Source organism: Cryptomeria japonica, chromosome 6, assembly GCF_030272615.1.
Source record: "Cryptomeria japonica chromosome 6, Sugi_1.0, whole genome shotgun sequence".
Lineage (NCBI taxonomy): Eukaryota > Viridiplantae > Streptophyta > Pinopsida > Cupressales > Cupressaceae > Cryptomeria > Cryptomeria japonica.
In genome coordinates this window covers 11,660,725-11,686,248 of record NC_081410.1, presented here as the reverse complement: position 1 = coordinate 11,686,248, position 25,524 = coordinate 11,660,725, and the positions used below count along the sequence as shown (strand labels likewise).

The following is a 25,524-nucleotide window of genomic DNA, read 5'->3' as shown; positions in this document are numbered from 1 at the left end:
TCCTATAACATTTGCTTCCATACATGCTAACTAAATTCAGCATTCATTACATGAGAGAGCCATGCAAGTTTTCTCAACAGACAATAGGCATAACAGTATTCATATTGTCCTTCAAACAGAACCAATGCAAGTTCAAAATGGCATTGGTTATTAGTAATTACTAGAACAAATGTGCATAAGATGCAAGAAATCGAATCTAATAAGGAAGAAACAACTCAAAAAAGTCATAAGAAACTATAGTGCAGAGACTCTTGCACATGAATGAATTTCCAAGAAACTGAAAGTAAATGCTTTCCGCAGGAAGAATGGCTTCTTTGCCTTTTCCCTTTAACAAGTCATCTGGACTTGAGAGGGTAAGAACCAAATGTATGTTACAAATGAGAAGCCAAACGGGAAGTGAATGAACACATGCTGGGAGGGGTTTTTGATTAAAAAACTTATCAATGAATGCTAGGTGGGGTTTTTGATAAAAATGTTATCATACTCATTCATAGAAGGCAGTAAAAGCAATCACATCATGGTACATAATCCCCACCACAAGAAAATATTATACCATTTCAACATATTTCCAAAGGGGAGAGTTTGGTTTTGTTTTGAAGTGGGGTTGACTAACAGAGCTAGAAGTGGTTGCCATTGTAATACCTAAGACAACAAGTTCAATAAACAACACATTCGAAGAATTGAAATAAATGAAAACAAAAATATATAAATACAACTTAATAGTTACAACATTTTTAAAAATTAAACATGTGTTATAGATACCTAAAAGAATGAATAAAAACCAAAAAATTAAAGGAAAAACAAGAGTTTGTAAAATAAAAGTAGGAAAAAGAAAACTAAAAGCTTAAAAAGCCTACCTCTTTTGAAGAAATTTTCCTTTACAATCTCCTTGACAACAAACAAACTCTTTCAAATGCATAGGAATAGTACAACAACCAATTGGAAGTTCAACAAATAATCTTCAACTCTATTCATGCAATGGCAAGCAAGAAAACAAGTCCAACAATGGAAGATAATAATTTTTTGCCTTTTGAATGTTTTCTATTTCATGTTTTAGGGTTAGGGGGCTAATTGCACTTTTTAGTGTAAAAAAATTGTCAAAAAAGTAAAAAAAATTAAAATGGCAAACTTCACCAATTTGGCACAAGTACATGCCAAATTTGCCCTAGGTTCACTCAATAGAAACCCACAACCATTAAGAGGGACCTTGTCCAAACCCACAAGAGAGCTGGATCCAAACCCACACACAAGCCAAACTAAATTTGGACCCAAGTTCTGCAGGGGCTGGACCAATAACATAGGACATTGATTCTTGGATGTATCTTCCCCCACTATTTCACATCTCATGAAACTCAAGTTTAATGGAGCTTCTAAGGGAAATCATGGCTTAGTGGGTGATAGGGCATCATTAAAAAAGATAAAAGCTGCTTTGGGACGAGGGAATCTTTCCACTTAGGGATCCATTCCAACAATGAAGAAAAATAGAACTTTGTGGTGGAAAGTTTCAATCTTGCCCATGTAGGCAACTATAAAAGCTATGTTCCACTGAGTTTCCAAATGTAGGGACGGGAGGATGGGGGAACAGGTTGCAAAGACGGGGGTACAGGGAGTCTAAGTATGGGAACGATGAGGGGACGACAGTGGGGGGTGGTGCAAATATATATAGTACTTGAAAAATTAGTTATAAAAAAAATGTATAAGGAATAAGTATAAGAATTGTAAATGAAACTTTGACATGCTATGTGATGTTTGAAGTTTTAAACTAATAAACAATAAAAAAATGACAATGATTGCATTGGAATTTGAACATTAACAATGGTGGATAGAGTTTTTGAAATTTGGGAGCAAACCAAGAATAAGTATAAGAATTGCAAATGAAACTGACATACTAAAGTTGAAACTAATATACAAAAAAAAACATGACAATGATTGCATTAAAAATAACAATGGTGGGACCTGTCTAGTGGTATATGGGTTGTGGCTTTATTAGCCAACGCAACTCACCATTTTTGTTGTTGAATTGTGTGATGTTCTAGTCATGGTGTCATGTCATACCTTTTTTGTTACTATACATGAGGCTTTTTGGCTGTAGTGTTTTTCTAATGTGGATTTATTTGCGTCTCTTCTCTCATAGCCTATAGTAGGAAGGGATCAAAGCCTCATGATCCCCTCCTCTATGGCACTATGCCTAACAAAAAAATTAAGACAACCTTTGATTCTTCGGCACCTAGTTCTTAGGATTCATTAAAAAATGTCTTGGAATCATAGGGAATTGACGAGTTTGGAAATTTCATAGTAAATTCTCCATTCATCAGGGTTTTCTTGCACACTTAGATGGTAAAGAGGTCAACGGAGATGTTAATGTTGGCATATGTGCAGAGTTTGATGACATGATAATAATGTATGTTGTCATTGATGTCAATATACTGAAGTGTGAACGGGTATGTTGAAGTAAGTAAACTGGCAAGTGAACCGGCATGATGAAGTGTGAACCGGTATGTTGAAGTAAGTAAACCGGCAAGTGAACCGGTATATGCAAAGTTTGTATCAGGGTTTCACCTGATATGACTACCGGTTGGTAATCTCAACTTCAAGGTTTCCGGCTAATGTATTCCAAGTCTGTGCTATTCGAGCGACGACATCCTGTGATGAGTTAGCATTGAAATGAAGATTAGATCGCATTGCCATGTCAGCCTTGTGCGCATGAAGAATTTCCTTGAGGATCTTGTATAAGAAGATTGATTCTATCTACCTCGAGAATGTGTGAAGTCTTAGTAAACGGTGGAGAGCGCGTGATGGGTTATCAACTTCCAGAAGCAATGAAGAATGGACGATGCAGAATGTCTTGAGATTTGTTCAAGATTGTTTTGCCCTATGTAATGTGTTTAAACGGTCAGGATTGGAACAACTGTATTGTTAACCTAGATGCTTAGGGTTTTAGGTTTTTGCCACCGACCTAATTGTTGTCTATAAGGTCGATGATGATTTTCATTTGAAGTTGTTGGCAAATGAATGTATGTGAAGTGATTCTTGCCAGATAGAAGAAGTGAGTAGAGATTTGTAGAGTGTGATTGCAGATGTAAAGGAACTGAAGTGGATCTGCCTTGGCATTGAGTGTTGTTATCAGATCAGTATATTACCTGTTGACTTCTAACCATTTCAGCAGTTGGAAAATCCCTTTACCGGGTAGCTTTAACAGGCTTTTTGTAAATCCTTTAACAAGGTGACTCAAAATCATTGAGTTCTTCAAATCCTCTTGCGAGGTAACCTTTAACAGGGTTTTAACCTCTAACCGGGTATTTAGCCATCCCTTAACCGGGTGATCCCTAGCAGGATCGATTCCTAGCAAAACCTATTGTAAAGTCTTTAACTAGACTAGGCTCCTAACAGAGCGGACTTCAAAAGAGTTCAAGAACAACTTGTGGGTATTCATCCCCGCCGTGGTTTTTCCCAGTTGGGTTTCCATGTGAAAAATAAGTGTGTTATGTGTGATGCTTTTTCATGTGATGATTTAGTGTTTTCTGTTAAGCCATAAAGCATGCTAATCTAATGGTCATTGTATTTCTGATGTATTACCTGCTTAAGCATATGGGTGAAGTTGAAATGAGATATTAGGTTTTGATAAGTTCTAAGCGTTACTAGTTTATGTTTTTATAGTCTTACTGTGTTTTACCGGTATTGCCTTGATTTAGGTTGATGATGTTGTTTGTCAGTTAGTGCAGTCTTTGTAGTTTAGGTTGTCAAAGAAATTTTTGTCTGTACTGATTCACCCCCCCCCCCCCCAGTACCTATTAGGATTTACTGTTCATCATTATTCATCAGTTAAGTGTTGGGTCTGTAACTTTTTCCTTCCAAATGATTCAATGTTTGGCCTCACTGCGGACATGCCTTCCTCCCCATTAGGTGGTGCAGTGTTAGAAGCAATTTTGCAAGGGGACATTTAAGACTTCAATCAGCAACAATTGGCAATCAATCACCAACTTCAAGACCTGCAATCCCTCTGCCTCAACTTGCAGTTGTTAATGCAGAATTTTCTGGTTACTCATTATGATGGAATCTTAAGGTTACTAGTGTATTCACTCTCCCGCAGCTTCTGCATAGTGCTCTATCTCAACTTTCAGCCTCTTTGTTTATTTTTGTCTATTTTCGTCTACTCTGTTTCTCTTCCTCATTTATTCTCATTTTGTATGGGCTTCATCTTTATTTTGATTCTATCTTTTTATTCAGTTTCAGTTTGCATGGGTGAGGACCTGTTGTGCATTGCACACGCTCCCTGTCGCCGACAGGGTCCCCCTTCCTGTTTTGAGCTTTCCGTCGTTGCCCTGCTGAGTTTCGCGTAGAGTTTCTCGCGTCTCTTCGAGCGAGTCCGCGACTGATTCATAAAGTGATTGATGTAAGGGTAATGAGCCGATGAATCTTCTCGGCTGGTCCAGCTCTCGGGCGTGAACGCCAAGAGTTTTGTTTGAAGTTTTGAAAATCGCCTTGGGTAGGCGTAAGGTAGTAGGAATCGGCGAAGCCCGCCAAGCAAGAACAGTGCGCCTAAAGGTCGCACGAAGACCAAAGTCGTCATTTTTCACACAACAACTGTGAAGCAGACTACATAAGGTTTGTCGCCGTGATGTTTATAAGATTTGAATAAGAGATGATTTTCGCCTGCTGATGAACGATCGAATTGCCTGGCCAAAATGCCTTAGAATTCTGAAGCCTCCTAAATCCAAATTTGTGGAATCCGGCAAAAGGCTAGTCTGAGGTCCGACGTTTCACGCAAGTTTTCAAAACTGCCTAAGGGGCAAATTTAGGACCCAGAGGCCCAAAGGGGGGTCGAATTTCGAACCCTGGGGCAAAAATTTCAAAGTCTGATGCTTCCCATTTGGTCTGATAATAATGTAAAAGCCTTTTAGTGTTGCAAAAGATGGTTCCAGCTCCGAAATTTAAAAAAATGGCAAACGTAAGGAGCACGCTCATGCACCATCCAGGTCTGAGGTTCAACAAAGCGCTTTCACCTCCCAAGGTTCGCCTTAAGTTTCTTTTTCGGACCCTGGAGGGCAAACGGAGAGTGCACGAAATATTCAAAAGTGATGCACTTGGTCCGAAATTTGCCAAACCGCCCTCCCAGCTCCGAAAATCTCTAAACACTCAAATTCGGACCCTTGGGATTAAAAGATAAAAACATGAAATGTTCCAAAAGGGCCTCAAGGTCCGAAATCACTTAAAGTCCTCAAATTCGGACCTTGGAGTGAATTTTAAAAATAGAGATAAAATGCGAAATGTTTCCAAAGACAATAAAGCCCTAAAAATCACTTAAGTTCCTATCTTCGGACCTTAGCACGAAAATGAAAAACAGTGAAATCGCAACATCTCCAAAAGTACTCCCAGCTCCGAAATTCGCCTTGGACTTATATTTTCAGACCCACGGACAAACGTGGAGAGACTAAAAGGCGTTTAATTTTTTTGCGAAGGACCCTTTAGGTCCGAAATCCGCCATAGACTTATATTTTCGGACCCTGGGGAGCAAAAAGGGAAAATGAAAAAAGGGCGAAATATTTGAAAAGGGACGCACTTGGTCCGAAAATCGCGAAAGTGCCCCCAGCGCCGAAAATCACTAAGCAGTTACATTTTCAGACCCTAGAAGGCATATGGAGAGTGGGCGAAATATTTGAAAAGGGACACACTTGGTCTGAAAATCGCAAAAGTGCCCCCAGCTCTGAAAATCACTAAGCGATTATGTTTTCGGACCCTAGCTCCAAAATGAGAGATAAAAGAAAGTTGCGAAAGATGCTTCCAACTCCAAAAATCGTTTAAAACCTTGAAGTCCTTCTTTTTGGACTTGGAAAGCGAAAATTAGAAAGATACAAGTGTTGCAACTTGCTAAGAAAATTGCGAATTCATTCAATCCTTCGACGCTTAGGTCTGAAGCTTTTATTTCCAAAGGAGGGCGAGTGCTCCGAAGATCGAAAACGCCTTCAAGTCCGAAGTTCCGAGCAAGGCGTTAAACTCTTGAAGTCGCAAAAATCGCGAAGGGTGGCATAGTTTAGAAGGTTGGCAAACACACTCAATCCTCCGAAGTCTTTTGTTCAAATCGCCTAAACCCTTCCTTGGGTAGCGAGTGCATCTAGCGTAAACTGCGAATAGCGTTGGAAGTCTGAAGTTTTTCTTATAGGCGTTGAGCTCCGAAATTCCAGGAATCGCCAAAATCAACAACGTCGTGACTCCAGGGTTTTGCAAAGCATGCGAAATAGGGCGCTCAGGTCCGAAGTTTTAAAAAATTACGAAGTGTGCTAAGTGCTCCGAAAATCTCCAGCTCACCTAAAAATCCAAAGACCTCCGAAATTCGCCAGAAGTGTGCAAATCGCAAAAAAAACGCGAAATTTGCTTAGCTTGTAAAGAGGAAAACGCAGTTCGAAATTTGAAAACCATCCAAGGTCCGAAAATAAGAAGGTAAAGTATTGCATTAACTCCCCCTGATCATTTAAACTCAGATTGCCAATTACCCAAGGTAAGAAGAAAACCATTTAAAAATGATAAATTATCTTTCGTCCCACAACCGCGAAAATTTAAAACAAAGAGATAACCGTTGGAATTCAAACTTTGCAGGATCGTCCATTCATTTCACACGACAAGGTTGGGTAATCTCTTGCCATCCGCTCCCGTCAGGTAAGTACGCTTTGTTGCGTATGATCATTTGAAAAATGCTTAAATCGAATGGGCGAATGTGTAAAATTTGATCGCACTGCTTGAATTCTTGAAATTTGCATCTCTTTCACTCATAAACATTGTTCAAAGCACTCGAAATTTAGAAATCCACTCTTAAGGCTTCGCCAGAAATTGCATCTCTTTTCAAACTTAGGAATATTTTCATGCTGTCTCTGTTGAAAGTTAATCCAAAATCCAGAAGTGATAAGTATAAATGCATAGTCAGGAATCTTCGTGAATATGCTGTGGTTAAAATTGATCAAGCTATTAGCTACAAATATTGCTCCATGTCCAAACTAAATTTTAAAAATTAATCCCGGCATGCTGGAGCATTTTCTTATCTAGCCCGTATTACCTTTCTTGTATCACCTCGTAATCCACGTCCGACAGTGCAGGATAAATGCCTAAATCGGCGGTGGAATCATCAAAAACTCCCGCAGTAGCTGAAACCTCACGAGCATCCAAATCAGATATCCTGCGTAAGGTTGAAAAGATGAAGTATCAGTATCAGAAGGGAGGATTGCGAGAGTCGAAAGTTCATAGCGTCTGGGACAACATTGGTGATACTGACCTTGGCCATATCGATATTCAGGACTTCAGGAATCAGGTCTTCTCACCCAACGCATATGGCAGGCCTAGGCAGATGGTGGAAAGTGGCATCGCCCAAGCGGCGGGTTTTCCTCTAGCGATACAGAACTATGAATTAGTAGTGGAGGCTACTCGGCATTATGAACCAAAGTCCAGACTAGTGCTTCTAGAGAATATGACTATCGCCGACTTCTCCCCTGAGGCTATTGGTGATGCATTTGACATCCCCTTTCCAAATAATCCCACAGCTACAACCATAAACAAAGCACAAGGGGCATATGATATGAATCCGGCCCGATGCAAAGCACTGATCAACGAAGAATGGTTCAAGGAGAAAAGGCCTTCGAGCACCAGGATTGTGAAAAAGACCCCCAGGAGTGATTTTCATAATGAACATGGGGATATGGTCACCTTACTCAGCCGAGTCATAGGGGACTTCCTAAGTCCAGCTACTTTGAAGAATGGATGTTCTATTTTACAGAGCAGGTCTTCGCCGGAAAGTCTAAGTTTGACTGGGCCCAAATCATAAGCGATAACATCCACACTCAGCTGATTGAGCTCGAAACGAAGAAGTACTTCACCATGACCTCTTATTTGGTCTATATGTTCGCCAAGAACCAACCACTGCCAGGATTGATAATGAAAGGTGAAATCGGGAATGGGCCTGGTCAGGTGAAAGTCTATGATTGTTACCCACAGCTACACTACCAGGATATAGCTCAGAGGGAAAAGAACAGCCCGACTTACGCGGTTGGTCAGTATGAACGCGTCAATGACGCCTTCACAATGTGCCTGGTTAGGCTAATGCAGGGAGGGTTACACATAAGGCTCTCGGAGCAAGCTACTACTTTAGTCCAGAGCTATGGAGCCTGGTTCATTCAGTTCCCCAAGGTTTCCTACATCCGAATAGTTGGCTTTGATGGTGCCCCCCTCCGACTTCCATGGTATCCAACCGACAAAGTAATTCTTATGGAGGTTGCAAGGCAGTCCCGCCCGACCGGGATCTTACTCCGAGAAAGGAAGCAGGCTAGATTCACATTTCCTATGATCATAGGCAGCCATGATGTCCACTTGAAGACCCCTACCCTAGCAGAGGAGTCCCTTGCAGAGTTGGCCTCTTATGGCCTACAGGACCATTTCCCAAGAAAATACTTTGATCACGATAATCTAGCTAAAAGAGCCTATGGTCGAAGGTACAGAGCAAAGGAGTTAGTTGAAGACTATTGGAAGAATTGCTCCGATGACTACGAGGTCAGGCGACAGAAATATTCTAGGTTGAGTGTGCAGCAGATGCGACTCTTTGAATACTGTCGGGTCCTAGACCAGCTCACAGACTCAGGAAATTGCCTCCGGGCCCGAGAATTTGAAGCAGTAAGGCATCTCTTGCCAGGCATTGATTGGTCCCAGGACCCAATCACAGATTTCAAGGCAGTTATGGCAGCCCCAGCAAGGTACACAGATCAGTGGTTACATCAACAGATTGAGAGGCTAGTCCATGAGGGAGTCCAGTTCACTTACCATTTGATGGGCAGTCTCGATTCTCAGTCTTCAAAAGACGAAGGAACATCTAGTGCACCCCGGGAAAGAACTGAGAAACCAGAGAAAAGAAAGAAGGCTAAGGCTTGCAGAGGAACTCGGACGTCCAAAAGAACAAGAAGGGAGAAGATTCCTATAAAGAGGCCGGAGGTCACTTCATCTTCAAAAGATCCCAGTTCGTCCGACGATGCCATAGAATTGGATTGCGTACCTGCTCCGCCCTCCCAGAGCAACATCGATGCATTTGAGGCCAATGATCCTCCTGCGCCTGATGTACTGGACACTGAGCTAAGAGCCCTCGAGTTGACCGAACTGGGTAACCAAATAGAAGAAGGAGAAATCCCATCCACCTAGGGGGTCAAAGTGCATGAACCTACCCAACAAAGCCATCACGAGTTGCTGCTCCTCAATATAGCCAAAGACGACTCCACCGTCGAGGGAGAACAAAGGATAGATGAAACTCATGAGCTCGAGAGAACTGAAGAGCAACCTTCACATGAAGATGTCGGGCAATTGTTCAGCGAAATAGGGGAGAATTCAGCTGCAAGCAAAGAGCTTCACACCTCTTTCACTCCTCCGATGGCAGGGCAGCTGCAAATTTGTGGTCAGTCGGTTGAGAACATGGGAGAACAGCATGCTGACTTGACCCTATCATCAACCCAGACAGTGCCTCAAGAGTGGCTGATTGCCAAAGCTCAGCGCAGGGCCGCCACCAAAACACCCATCAATCTAGAGGATATCTTCTCGCGTATGGATCAAGCAAAAGCCAAAGGGAAGAAGAAACCAAGGGCATATTCTAGAGTGACCAAGGACGAGCAAAGGAACCGCACTCTTCATATTGCCACCCCGCCCGTAGACAAGCCAGCAGATCAGATAACACTGGCAGATTATAGCATCACAACTGTCCCCATCGGACGAGCTACCAAAGAGCAAGAAAAAGAAGAATTTAAGGATTCAGTGCAGAACATACTTAGACAGCTCAAAGAGATCACAGCGGAAAAGGATATGTATCGGGCTCGTGCCGAGCAAGCCGAGGAATACATCGATCAGCTCCTAAGGCCATTACACAACCCCTCTGAATCCCATATTCCCCCGACAGCATTGGCACAAAGGACCACAACTGAATTTGAAGGAATTCGGGATACCGCAAAGGCTGTCAAGGAGTGGATGCAAGACATCAAGAAAAGGGGAGAACAAATCCTTAAGGAGGTGAAAGAAATGGCCCTTCATCGAGAGCTCACTCTAGTCAAGTTGTTAGAGGTAAAGAAGGAATCCCTTCACATGCACGAAGTGCCAGCCTCTACCCTTCCCCTCATGAGAGCTCTTTTTTGGACACATGCCCAAATTCCCACATTGTCAACCATCCTAGATCCTCATAGCATCAGTGTTCTCAAGGAGTGGTACTGGACCATCACCATGAAGAACGACACCAAAGAAATTGTTGACAAAGAAAGTGACACATGTGAGGTAATTCTGGGAAACATGCAAGAACTAGGTAAGACCATCCTCCGATCAATGGTTTCAGGATGGATAAATGACCTGTCCGACAGTGCAATCCAGCCTGACTGGGAAGAAATGTTGGGGACGGATAAGATTTCCTATTCCACTAAGGACTTGAGTTTTGCTGGTCAGTTCCATTCAGATATATTATCCTTTGAGCGTAATCGCTCCAGCTGGAAGGACGGTTTAAAACACGTGGACCGGTATCTCGAGGGCATGCAGTACAAAATTGGCCACCCTCCCATGCCTCCATTCAGTCTGCTCTTCCAGTTGTGTATCAAATTTCAGGAATACGTTCGCGAGGAACGAGCAGCAGGTCGTGATTTATGGCGGGAATACCTGCATGGCAAGGATCAGTTTCTAGAGAAAGAGTGTGAGACCAAAATAGAGAAAGTAATTTCTCAAAAGTGTTTTTTTCCCTCCAAATCTTAAAAGTACACTTTTGCCCAAAAAGGTGACAGTTGACTTTTGGTCAACAAATGTAAAACTTTTTTGATGCACCTTTTTGGATTGTTCCAAATTGTTGTAATTATCCCTTTTTGGGTAGTTATTGCCCATTTTGGAGTAGTTGTTGATATTTGCCTCCCATTTATGGGTATGGGCAGCCATACTTTATGGATGAATCTGGGCCCCTTGTTTAGATTAAATCTAGGCCATTCATCATTTTTGAAGCCTATTTAAGGAACTGGTTTTCCCTCTTTTTTTAAAAGAAGTTCTTGGATTGTTGCGAAAGCTCTGAAGAAATTTACAAAAATTAATGCGATGAATTAAGACTGTTTTCAAGTTTCCCTGTGAGTGCATGGTCTCCTTCTTCACTTAATTTAGAAAGCTTTCAATTATGCCAATTTATTTTACATAGCATTTTTTTCAATCAAGCATCTGATAGAATCTTTACAATCCATACCATTAGAGAACAGCTGATTGCTTTTCTTTCCGCATGGTTAATCTGGACCATTTCATGCTCAGTTCGGTTATCAAATACATACTATGAATGTAGAAATTCTAATATCGTACTTGATAATATGAAAATCTAGTTTCCCCTTTGAAGATTGGACTAGATTTATGCAAACATTGTGTCTAAATAGCTGATGATGTTAAATCTAGTTTCCTGAAGGTGTCTGTCTGCTTGACTGAATTTGCTATCTTAGTTAGAATTTACAGTTCATGTCTTTCTCTCCCTCTCTATCCTTCCCTCCTTTTTTCCCTTTTCATTCAGAAAATCTGTAGCCCTATCAAAACAATATCAAATTAACTGATATCATCCGATAGAAAGATCGTAAAAGTTCTAGGGAACTTATCCATAAATTGCCAGTTAAACGTAAGTCCCCCTTGTGTTTCCAGCATAAACACATTAAGCCACTGAAAAATCCCACAGTCAAGACTTGACAAAAGAAACCTTGAGGTTATCCCCTTTGATCAAAACGTAGAAAATAGCATTAGGGATTCCCTTATTTCAAGAGAGGATAGGATACTCAGTGAGTTTATTCTATTCTGCGTTGGCCGTATGGAGTTTGCAGCCATACGATTTCAGACACATCAACAGTACCCCAATAGAATCCTTCCATTAATCATCAAAAAAACTGTAAGGTTGATTAGGATCTTTTATGTATTGCTATTACTTATAGCTTAGTAAGCATTGCATGTGGACTCTACTTTCTCTATGTTTTTGCTATGTCCTAATGGAACACGGAGACTAGTCCATAGCAATGATATCAGCCCTGAAGAAAAAACTCACCCTCATACCACAGGTTATTGTGTGCTGTGACTGCATACCAGTTGCAGGCATGAAAGTAAAAATATAGAATTTTAAAACAGTTTCTCAATCCCACAACCTTTTCCAAGCAGTAAAGTTAATAGGAATAGAAAGACCTCTCAACACCTTGATTTTACTCTCTGAAATGTAAGATATTTTTCACATTCAAATTTTCCCAACAAGGGATTACATGGTAAGATACTTACTGGAATCTTCTACTTCATCTCCTGGAAGTACCAGTCCTGCAGGCAAAGGAACATCTGCAACATAACCATCCAATTCCAAACTATTAGTAAGCAAGAAAACAATTGAAACAAAAAAAAACTTCAATTAAACTGTCAAACTATTACATCCATGACTCTTCGTAAAATTAGTTCTTTGATGTGTCTTGATGTCACATTTGCTGAAATTTAGCTCTATTTGAGTGGTGTTCACTTTGGAGCCCAATTTCTGAAGAACGTACAATAGAATAGACATCTTCTAGTTCTGAGCATCATAAAAAAATGATGGTGTAGAATGTGATGGATAGCTAGGTTTGGATTTCCTTGGGGCCATGTTGTCAGTGTCCCACTAATGGATTCAAAAATCTAAATGATTTTAGGACTTCCACTGTTTAAAGACAGTAGTTTTAAAATTAAAAAAATCTATCCAAAATCCACATGCACCCAGCGTTTCCATGTAAAAGACTCAATGTTACTTATGTTTCAAATATTAGTAAATTCATGAAGAGCATTCTAAATTAAAACAATATGAATGCATACAATTAATGACTTAAGACTAAAGAAAGCATACACAAGCAATGATGATTGAGAACTCACTGGTTATTCATAGGTCATAAGGTTTTGACACATAATAGTGAAGCATCAATTCTCATTTTATAGATTGTCCCATCAGAATATTTGCACATAAACCACATTCAGAAAGATGGATATCCCTTGTTGTTCATTGTCTATGCTGATTTAGTACATATGATGAAGGGCACTGCCCTTAAACACCCAAACACATGCTCTATTACACCTGATGAAGGGTTACAGCATAATAAAGAGAATAACACAGAAACTTGCATGAAATAACTTACCTTCCATCTCCTCAATAAAACGAAATACAAATCCATCAAGTACAATGCTTTAGCCTCGTGAGCTTTACAAATCCCGCAAGTTGGAGCTAAAGCCACACTTCTAAAACTCTTAAATGAAGAATTACTCTTCTCAACTTTGAATGATTAACTCCACTCTAGATGATTCACTCAACTTTGGATGATGAAACAACTACCTCAAGCCCCAATTTATAGCATTTGTGTGCCTCATGGAAACCCCATGCCCCCTTTTGGTGGGCAACACATGGCGCCAAGAAAAGTAACAAATAGCCAATAGAAGACCAAACATTGCAAATCTTTTCAACTTCTAAATTGGGCACCCAAGAGAGAGATCCTTCCATTTTCTTTGTAACTCTTCTACTTTCCCAAGTGGGCGCCTAGAAAAATGATTCTTCATTTATACTTTGTAATGACCACTTGAGATGTGCTAACAAGTCTTTTCCTCTTTCCAAAATGGAGGCCGAGATGGGGAATTCCTTCATTTTTCTTTTTAAATCATCACTGGCATGTGTCCATTGCTGAAAAATACATTTACCAAGACATAGACCATAAATAATAAATTATTTTATCTTCTATATTCCCTTGAACATTTTCCAAGGCACATGGAGACACATAATAGCCTACATTTGGCCCTTACTGAAAAAAGAAATATTCACAAAACTTAAACAAATTAAATAAATATTTTTCGGTGATGCGAGATTTCTCTTACACCCCTGGATGCTCCTGCATCAGACACCTAGGGTAGGAAAATTTTGCGAGCTTGGTCTCACAGAATGGAGTTAGATGTTTGAGCCATCCTTTCAGATTGTAAACAACTTTCAGCAAATTCCATCACTGTAATTTAGGTACCTCCGATTGGTTCTTTCTCCTCTTCCAGCACCTAGCTACAACAAGCATCCAACTCCTTTGACAACTCTGCTCTTTACTCCTCTTCCTCAATGAGAAATTGACTCCACCATAACCCAACCTCCTCCAAATGTTGCTCCACTCAACATTTCCTCCTCATCTCACCGCTCAGCATTCCTATTCTCTTCTTTGTGGGTTTTAACCCACCCAAGTCCGACCACCTCGACCAAATGCATTATGTAACCTCCTTTGCACTCACCACCTCAACATACACCTCTCCAACATCCTCAATTGCAAAATCTACAATCTTTTCATCCTTTTCTATCACTTGCTTTAAACCAAACTCTCTACACTTTGTTGTTCCATGCTCTCCATCATCCTCATGCCCTCCAAAGGACATATCACAGCTTTTCCTACATCTTTATATTTATTCTTCTCTCCATCTGCTAAAACTCTTTCTTAACTTTCCTTCTCTGTTATCAATATTTTCAAGCCTTCACAAAGACTTGCCTCTACTGCAATCTCTTTCACCTTCTTCTCAAGTTCAGCTTCCAAGAAGCTATTGATTCTTCTAATCTCCTCTTTTAAGATAACAACCTCATCTTCATTGATTTGCTCATCAAATAAGGAACATTCAAAGTCCATCATCGCAGCCTCTATTATAACCTCTTGATGTTGTTCTCCATGCCTTCGAAGAGACATATCTCTGCTGCAAACTCATTATCTTCTTCATCAAATATTGCACCTTCCATGTCCTCTACTGTAGCTTCTTCCTCTTCTTTGGTGCCACATGCATGACACTCTATTGCATCTTTCCTCTTTCATGCAATCAAAACATCATTAGAAAACTAGTCTGAATCACCCTCACCTCTATTCATCTTTGTTTTTCTCTTTACAAGCTCTGCTATTAAATCATTCAGCTACTGCTACATCTCTATCATTCTATCTCTTAATTTTATTTCTCTTCTCACAAGTACAGGAATCCTTAGAATCCATCCAATGACAAATTTCATTTCCCTTTTCCTCTTTTCCATCTTCAACCTCTCGAACCCTCTATACAAATCCTCTTATCAACACCCTCAAGTCTTGGTGCAAATTGCCTCATGTTTGGCATTCTACTTGCACACTCAAGAACTCTCACTCCACACGTCCTCTTACCAACACCCTCCAATCCTAGTGCAAACTACCTCACATTTGGCGCTCTACCTGCACACTCAGGAACTCCTACTCCACAACTCCTTTGCGTAGCTCTTCTTGCAACTTGCACATACACTTGCAATAAAACTCACATACATCTATCCTCTACCCAACAAAGATTTCTGGAATACAAACCTCTATGCACCTTCTACCCAATCTCGACCTCTATTGGAGGACAGTAACAAACTCATGTAGTCCATCCACAAATCTTGGTGTTAGATTGCCTCATATTTGGTACTCTATTTGCACACTCAGGAACATTGGTCTGCAACAACTCATGCACTCCACCACAGATCTGCATGCAAGACAGCCTAATGGTTGGCACTCTATCTGCATGCTTGGGAACACCACTCTGCAACAACTCAGACACTCTACCCACATATCCTTGTGCAACATTGCCTCACTTTCGGCACTCTGTCTGCATGCTCAAGAACATTGGCTCTGAAACCATTGGTGAAGGGTACTCCCCTTACACACCTAAACATATGCTCTAATACCACTAATGAAGGGTACTCCCCTTACACACCCAAACACATACACTATTACACTTGATGAAGGGTTACTCCACACAACATTCACAGATAGCATGAAAAAGAGAATAACACAATAATTGGCATGAAAAAATGTACCTTCTATTTCTTACAATGCTTTAGCCTCATGGACTTTTACAAATCCTGCAAGCTGGACCTACAAGCCAAACTTCTAAAACTCTTAAATCAAGAATTATTCTTCTCAACTCTGAATGATCCCCTCAAGTCTGGATGATGAAACAACTAGCTCAAGCCCCAGTGCCTCTTGGAAATCCCACACCCTTTTTTGGTGGGAAATACATAGTCAATAGAACAAACATTGCAAGTCTTTTCAACTTCCAAAGTTGGGTGCCCAAGATAGAAATCCTTCCATTTGCTGTGTAACTCTTCAACTTACCCAAAGTGGGCGCCTAGAAAATTGACTTCATTTATGCTTTGTAACCACCACTTGACATGTGTTAACAAGTCTTTTCCTATTTCCAAAGTGGACGCCAGGGTTGGAAATTCCTCTATTTTTCTTTTTAATCATCACTGACATGTGTCCGCTACTAAAAAATACATTTACCATTGGACATAGACCACAACTAATAAGTTATTTCTCCTATGTCCCCTTGAACACTTTCCAAGGTACTTTGTCTAGCAGAAAAGTCAATAATAATCAGAATGATGTACTGATCTCTTTACATTTCAATACAAAGATTCATAAAAACATTCCCATGGGCAAATCTCTACGGAGAATTTTACTTGCATGAGTATTTTAAAATTTTTTATTGAAAGTAAATTGACAAATGGCCCACAAGCAACATTGAGCAAAGGATCATAGATGGCCTCTGGAAACCTCAATGGAGCCTTAGTAGCCCAGGTAGAAGCTCAAAAAAGATTCAACTGTCGAATGGCCCATCAGCCACATCAACCAAGTTTCAAGGGATTAATATCCAATTGACAACTTGAACCGAATCTTGCCATTCAATGGAATATTCACCACTTTGCTCAGCCTTATGAAATCAAAGGTCCACAAGAAACCTGGATTGAACTTTAAGCAAATCAATGGCCCATGAGCAACCTTAACCAATCATTTATGATGACACCAACAGCCTATGAGCAATTCTCAATGAAACCTGATTCAGACTTATCACAACATGAAGCTTGGGCCGATTATATTCCAACCAATCCATATTCGTTTCATGATGCAGCATTATAACAATTAATTCTGCACAATAAAAATAAAACAGCCAGTTTTCCACTAAACAGATTACAGCAGCAAATTAAAACAAAGAACAATATTTGATTGTTATTGCCTTCCTTTTGAACCATGAGTTCTCCCACCCAGGTTGCGATTTTGAAAACTTCTGCTACTCCCAACAACTTTCCTGCTTCCATTGCTACTCCTGGTGATGTCGTGGACCATGGTGTGGCTGTTGCATCTTGGGCTGTCATAGCTGCTACTTCCGAGCACCCTGCTCCCTGGGTGGATGGTGATATTGCCATTCCCCATGGGGTTTTGTCCAATGCAAACCCTTCTGCACCCACGCCTCCTCTGGTTGTGGGTGATGTTGGGAATGATGGTACTCAGGTTATTGGTGATCCCTCTCGACTGGGTGGTGTTGCTGGCAACCTTACTATGCATGCTAATGCTCTACCTCGATCTTCCTTTGTTGGAAAGCGTAGCTTTGCTCATGTGGCTCAATTTGAAGCCCAACCCTCCAGAGGGGTTCATCCTCTTCCTTGTGCCAAGTCCTCCCCTATGGTGGTCTGTGGACAGGATGTTTTGGACAACATTGGGTTTTACCAAAGCTGTGCTTTGGTGTGCAGATTCTCTAGGCTTTGGCCTTCTTTACCAGATCTTCATTCTTGGGTGAGTAACTCATGGAAGCCTTTGGTTGATCAAAATATTGAACTCTTTCCCTGTGCTAAAGGTTTTTCATTGCTTCTTTCACGTCTTCTTCTGATCGTGACCAGATTTTGGGCACGCTGTGGGCCTTGAGAGTTCATTCCCTCTTTGTTAAGCCTTGGACTACCTCCTTCAATACCCTTACTGAACCACTCAATGTGCATCCAATTTGGGTTCAACTTCTGAATCTTCCTCTCCACTTTTGAGAACAATCTTGCTATGAGGCCATTGGCAACTCTATTGGCCATTTTTTTTATTGTTGGTGATGCCACGACTTCTATGGGTCATTCCACCTTTGCTCACATCTTGGTGGATATTGACATTTCCTCACCCCTCCCTGGGGATGTGGTCCTTATGGTTGGGGACAAACCTTGGACCCAACCACTGGATTTTGAGGGCCTCACCTTTCGCTGCAGAAAATGTTTCGCCATGGGTCATTTAGCGTCAGACTACTCCCTCCTGCGTCATTTAGCGTTGGACTACTCATGTTGCCTCCGACTTGCAGCTCCGCTCTACACATACTGCTTTTGCACATGATGCCACTCCTCTATAGCAGCCTGCTGTTGTACTGCAACAGCCCCCTATTGTTCTGCAGCAGCTGACTGTTGCCTTACAGATGCACTCCTGTGAATCTACTGTTGGTACCCAAGCAGGGACCTTACCGCTTGACCACTCTCTTGACGGTCCCAATGACAGTATCGCCTGGACTGTTGTTTGTCGCAGGCAGAAGGGGAAGTTTTCCCCGCCCGCTAGACCCCTCCTTGTCAAGGTTTGAGTATCCCTACCCCTCCTTGAGTTGGGCATGGGTTGTTGATGGTTTCTAAGGTCTTTGTTATTGTATTGGAGTTGTTGATAGTCTCTGACTATGTGAAAATGTTTTGTTGATAGTCTCTAACTATGTAAAGGGTCGGCGCCCTAGTTAACGCTGCTTTTTTAATCAAAAACAAAGAACAATATTTGGCAAAGTCAACTTTCTCATATTCAGTCAACAAAAGTTATTCTAACATATTTCTTTTATTTTTATTGTATTCTCAACCCTGTGTATTAAGCTATTTCCTTGATAATCAATTTCCATGGGGTAATCATTTATTTTATGACCTTCTACTCGTCTATTGGTAATAATAATAAAGCACCAAACACCTTGTGTTAGAATTTTGGATCGCTCAGTTATAGTTCCTGGGTGCAGAAAAATGGCAGAAACATCCTAAATTTAGGATACCAAATATAGCTTTCCTTCATGTAGGCACCAAGTTTATGGCTTAAATATAACCTTGTGGCATCCATCTTTTGTCTTCAATTTTTTTTAAAACAATAAAAATTATCCAACTATAGAATTATAATTTCAGTGTTACCCTCTTATATGTTGTCCTTTCAGAAGTTTGTGTGTGTAGGTTATAGAACTCAGAATTGCAGGTTTGACTGAGGTTAGTCAATTTGTTTTAAACCCTAGAGTAAAGACTTTGCATACCATGTGCAGAAATTTCACATGGTACAAAAGCACTATTACTGAGATATTCTAGGTCAGTGAATGGCATTTATTGCTGCTTGCAATAGGGAGTTGTAGGAAGATTTCAATGCTTTACTTCAATAATTGAAGTATCCTAGACCTGGAAAATTTTGTAGGGTGTGAGGCCCTAATTGATGTAGACTTGTAATAGGTTGCAGTCTTATTTAATATCAGCTGATTTGTTCAGTTTCAGTGTGTTCTAGCAGCTGCAAACATGAATAGTTTCAAGTGACAAGTTTGGCCACTCTACTTCTCGGTGTCATGAGAAGAAGAAAGAGAAGGGCAAGCAACAAAAGCAATTTTCAGGTAGTGCAGAAGCTTTATCAATGGATGAGCTTTCATTTGGGCTTGAGACTACCTACATGATGGTTTTGTGTTTATCCACTAGCACTTTCTAGTGTAGACTGGTATGCGGATAGTGGGGCATCAAGATACATGGCATTCAATAAGAAGGCTTTTAACAAACAAAAGGATCGAAATGCTGGTATACAGTTAGAACTTAATGGTAACGCCACATACCCTGTTACTAGTATAGGAATTATTTATTTTTGCATGTCTTTTAATAATATTCTTAACCTTAATGATGTTCTTTATGTTTCTATATTAACATAGAACTTACTTATAGTTTTAGCCAGGACAGATTTGAAGTGTAGTCAATTGATGATTAGCAAGTTATAATAAAAAATCATAGCCGAGATCCTAGTCAAGTATTGGCCAGTGGTATCCATGAAGAGGGTCTTTAAAAGCTAATTGTTAACATAATCAACCAGGCAACCTAACTTAATACATGACAGTGACAAATTGTGTGAGCTTTCACAAAGGAGATTTGGCCACTTGCACTATGGAGCTCTAGCTATTTTGAAGGATATGGTGCACGGATTACCTAACATCAAGGTAGAAAAGACTAATGTATGTAAGGAATTTGCACTTGGCAAGCACATTGATTTTCCTAGCAATGAGCACAATTCAACACGAATTCTAAATCTGATCCATTCAGATGTTTCTAGGCCCATGTCAGCAACTTCATTCACTAGAAAGATTTATATCATGAGGACAAAAGATGAGGCCTTCGGAAAATTTTAGGAATTTAAAGCTCTTTGGAAAATCAGACAAGGAAAATGATTAAGGTGTTGAGATTTAACAATGAAGGTGACTATATCTCCAAGGACTTTATTTTTTTGTAAAGATGTAAGGATCAAGAGAGAATTAATTGTGCCTTACAACCATCAACCAGAATCCAAAGAGGAAGAATAAATCCATCATAGAGATTGCTAAGTCTATAAACCATGACTTAGATTAAACAAGTGTCCTGATAAAGTGTAAAGAATGAGGCTCCAATTGAAGCCTTCAATAGAGAGAAACCTAACGTTTCTCACTTTTGGGTGTTTGGAAGTCCTATTTACATCCATGTTCGAAAAGAGAAAAAACAAAATTGAACCCGCAAGCCTTAAGGGTGTATTTGTGAGACTTTCAAAGCTTACAAAATCTATGTTCCATCACAAAAAAGGACAGTAGAAAGCAGAAATGTTAGCTTTGACGAATATGATTGATCCTCTAAACCTCTAGAGCCTGCCACGGAGGTTGACAACAGTGAACAGCCTGCTATTCCAAGTTTAGATCAGCAAAATAAAGACGTCTTTATTGGTGATCACACAAATTCTAGTAAGGCTGAAGATACCTTAGCATCATCTAAAACAGCCAATAAGCTTACATGGCCTACCCAAACTTCAAAGGCAAAAGAGGAAGTAGGATCACTGAAAACTTTTTTAGAGAGAACCATCTACCTAAAAAGTTTCCAAATTATATTTTTCTACTGTCTTCCATCTTTGATGCTAAGTCTTCAACTTTTAAGGAAGCAAACTCAGGCAAGAATGGCAAGATGCCACAGCAAAGGAGCATAACTCCACTATCCAATATGATGTTTAAGAGATTGGGCCAAGACCTCATGGAAAGCCAGTGATTGACTCAAAGTGGTTGTACAAAGTGATGCATGTAGTAGATAGATAAATTCAAAGCCAAATTTGTTGCACATGGGTTCTATTAAAAAGAGGGAGTTAATTATAAAGAGACCTTGGTCTAGTTGCAAGATATACTTTTCTATGAGTAATTGCATCTCTTCCTTCTCATTTTGGTTGACCTTTATTTCAAATGGATGTAAAACAGCCTTTCTAAATGGCAACATAGAGGTAGAAGTTTATATAAATCAACCTAAAGAATTTGAAGTGCATGGGTGCAAAAGACCTTGTTGCAGGCTGAAGCAAGCACCTCGTGCTTGATATTCTTCAATGGATGAGTATTTATTAAATTTGAGATTCATTAAAACTATTGCTGATCCTGACCTTAATTACTTATTTGATAAAATTGATATTTTGGTTTTCGTTATGTATATGCATGATTTTATTCTTACAGGAAGTAGTGATAAGCTCCACGTATGATGCAAGTGGGAGTTGGCATTTGAATTTGAAATGGACAATATCGGCCTTGTAATGTCCCTTTTTGGGGATTGTACTAGATTTTTCCCTAGAATCACCAATTCAGTAAATAAGGAATGAAGTATATTTAGGGAATGCAAAATTACCAACTTTAAATCTCGATTTAGATCTTGCAACTAATTTAGTTATCATTTCTAATATAATTGATGATGATTGTCTAATATTCATGAAAGATTGAAAAACATATAATCAATAATATTATAAGGAGAATCCTAATCCTTACATCATCATTGCAAATTACATGATGTGCATGTGAGATTCAATTAAAGACTTTCCCTAACAACCAATCCACACTATGGAATCCCTTGGGAAATCATATAAGGTGCCAGGAGCATGTCCTTTCCTATCAAGCCCAGGAGCATGGAATGAACGCCCAATCATTTGGCCTCTTGGCCCCACCTAGGGGTTGGCATACTTGATGTGGGACTCAGTGCTGCTGCCTCCTTATCATGTATTTCATCCTTCAGTCCACAATGGGATGGTTGATTTCTACAACAATCAACCATCATAGAGATTGGAGAGAAAATCACCATAGGGTACCCGGAAATCCTCCTATCTAAGCCCAAGACCGGACACTCACTATCTTGGCCCCAAGTGGCAAGCAAATTGGACATCCATCATGGGGTGGTCTAATTAGATGGTGATCTCGTATCTGCTCCCCTCTCTTGTATTTCCTTCCATTCCTTATATGATTGTATATTTGATTGATTAGCATTTCACGTCATTAACTATATCAAACACATAAGAAATTATATGTTAGACAATATCTTCATCATGCATACCAAATACTTGTTAATGCATAGGTATGTTGTTTATATCAATCTGATCTGCTGCCTATACTCAGATATATGTGTGTATTAGAATCCTCTCCTATTTGTTCATTTTATTCCTATGAAACCCAGGGACGCGTCCCCTACCTGAAAACCCCCGTCCCAGTCCCGGGGACGTTTCGGGGACTTGGCAGAATTCTGCGGGGACAAGGAGTTGGCCATAATATAAGGTGATAATTTTTGGAGGGGACGTCCCCGAAACGGGGGGACGGCTTCCCTAGCTGTGGGGGACGTTCGTACGTCCCGGGGACAGCTGGGGACGGATTGGGGACGGCTAGACGTCCCCCACATCTAGAGCTAGGGAAAAATATTAAAAACAAAAGGTCATATTTTCATTTTTTTTTTTTTTTTCTAACATGGGCCCTCTATATTGAAAAAATTTAAAAAACGACTATCAATTTTTTTATTATTGAATTTGAATAGTTATGAAATCAAAATACGACTATCTATATTTTATTATTTTTCTAACATGGGCCCTCTATCAAAAATTAAAAGGCAACATTAAATTTATTAATTCATATCAAATATTTATAATTTTAAATAATAAATATTATACTTTGCTTTTTAGTATTTACTTAGTACTATTTTGATTTCCATATCGCAATTGACAATGAAACAATATGGCAGCAGTGTGGCCTTTGGGCATTTTGTATGTTATTTCTTTAATATCTATTATGATATGCATATTGACAATGTGAATGAATTGAAATTCTGAATTATGAGTGCATATTGAGTATTGAGTCTATTGATAATGTTGTATCTTCGATGTTTGCATTCTAAAATGTTTTCATAGTATCATACACATGCTATATCCATGTTTTCATATGAATATAATGTATAGATGCATGCTTTATCCATGTTTTCATATGAACATTTAGAATTTTCCTATATATTTTAAATTTTCCCTATATTTTATATAGCCATCCCCTTTGCCGTCCCCTCCCGTTCCCAAATTTGGCAAAAAATATTGCCGTCCTAGAAACTCGTCCCCCCGTCCCGGAAACTTGGGGTAACGTAGTTTTATTCCTTTGTACTATATATTCAGAATCAAACTTGATGACTTCTTATCCCCTATACTCATACCATATTTTCACAAATGTACTTAGTAATTCAAGGCTGATGAAAATAACTTAGATTTCTGCTATAATTTAATTATTTTCTGCTGCTAATAAGTTCTAAACTTAATTCCTTTTTGAACTTCTCCACTGCCCCCCTTATCCTTCCACTTTATATCCATAAATACCTTCTTCATGCCTCATCACAAGAGAGGCCGTTCTTCACAAAGGTCGGCCTCAAAACAATATAGTTTTAATTTATTTTAAAACACCAAACAGATTGGCCCCTAAATATATTTAATTTTATTTCTAATTTCTTAAGAGGGGCAAGGAGTTGGCCATAATATAAGGTGATAATTTTTTTTGAATCGCCATAAATTGTAGGTCGGCTAGTAAATGGAAAAGATTAATTTATTTATTATTAAATTCTTGAAAGCGACAATCCACATGCGAAGGGTCGACCTAAGGAAGATGGGGATTCCTAAAAGGATTGGCCCCAACAAAACCCAATAATGCATTATTTATTTTCACCCATATAATAGGCAATACTTTAGGTGTAATATCAATGCCAGGCAATGAAGTAGGCCATCATATAAATCTGCAAACTTATCAAAAGCTGCGATCTCATACACTGGCAGGGGACATGATAGTCCGCCCTTCCAGAGAACTTGTCCTCAAGCAATTCTAGGGTGGAATGATCATAGAGAGAATGTTCAAGATGACCCCCAAAAGGCTTGGCTTATGCAACTTATTCTTTTAGGAGGATATAATTCAGAATTCACTTCCACTGCGCCACTCTGATATTATCTCAGGTTGCAAATTGGAACTAGGGTGTATTTTGTCAACTCAACAACAAAACCGAGAATTGGAAATTGGCAAGGTCCATAAATCTTTAGGGAATAAAATCATCAATCCTGAGAAACGATCACTTATGTTTTCAAAGAACTGATTTGGTTGACCCAGCATCTCTTTGAGTCAAACCAAGACATGAGCTTCTATATTTTATGATGAGGATAGAAGCATGACACACATCTATGACCTTAATTGGTGATGTTTTTGACTTCAAACCTTCCTCTGAACATGGACTATTCCAGCTGCAATAAGCCAACAAGATTGCTGAAGACCCAGTTTAAGTCCATGCAAACTAGAGGAAGGGAAATCATTGTATTCACATCTGTAGTGGTGTAGAGCTTGTCTGGGCGACCACTTTGCCAGGGCAGTATTCAGATATCGCCCTAGCTATCTCAACTGTGATTGCTGTTATCATTTATATCAGATTATTTAATAAACCCTAGTTCCAGATCCAGTCAATCCAAACCAGATTGTATTTTCAGAAACTTCGTTAGCAAAATTTAATGGTGAACAGCAATCTGTTATTGTAATTGTTCATGTCTTCACTGTATGAATCAGAAACTGTAGTTTTATATTGCTGGTGACTCAAACAGTTTGTCTAATCCTTTAAATTTTGAAGAGATCTGGGTGTACAGAATTGTTGAGAGCTTGTTAATCCAAGGATCAAATCATAACTACAACTCATATCTTGACCTAGGACATTACATTAATGCATAAGTTGTATTATTATATGGGAAGATGTTGCATATAGAAGATGGCAACTCGATAATACAAACAAAAACCATAGTACAAAATACTGACCAGCTACACATTTAGGCATAACAAGCTGCCTACTATTAAGAAAACAGAAAACAGCTGTGTTGCCTAAATATGTTAGTGTATTATTTAATACAAAAGATTGGATCAATAGGATAAAAGTGTGCATCAAGTTAGTTATTTGCTGGGTCTTAAAATATGGTAATTCAATCAAATTCTTCCATCTGTCAAGACATTAACAGCAATAATGTTTTTTATATTGTTACCTATTCATAATCATAGCAAATACAGTATGCAAAGTCCTGACATGTATAATAAATAACAACAGAATGAAGGGGCAGCCAAAGGAGTAAACCTATTACACACTCCTAGTTTTCTGTTGACAGCTGAGACTCTTGTTAT

General features: G+C 39.5%; 1 long non-coding RNA gene and 1 other non-coding gene across 2 annotated transcripts in view; one reads left to right on the top strand and one right to left on the bottom strand.

Annotated features, from left to right (window-relative positions):
• The window catches only part of LOC131069694 (uncharacterized), an 85,174-nt gene that overhangs the window by 12,458 nt on the left and 47,192 nt on the right, over nucleotides 1-25,524 (top strand). The window lies entirely within an intron of this gene.
• Nucleotides 1-25,524, bottom strand: part of LOC131069712 (uncharacterized) — a 34,939-nt gene that overhangs the window by 742 nt on the left and 8,673 nt on the right. Inside the window, exon 2 of the long non-coding RNA XR_009112208.2 lies at nucleotides 12,277-12,330. This is a non-coding gene — a long non-coding RNA (uncharacterized LOC131069712). The remainder of the gene's footprint in view (nucleotides 1-12,276; nucleotides 12,331-25,524) is intronic.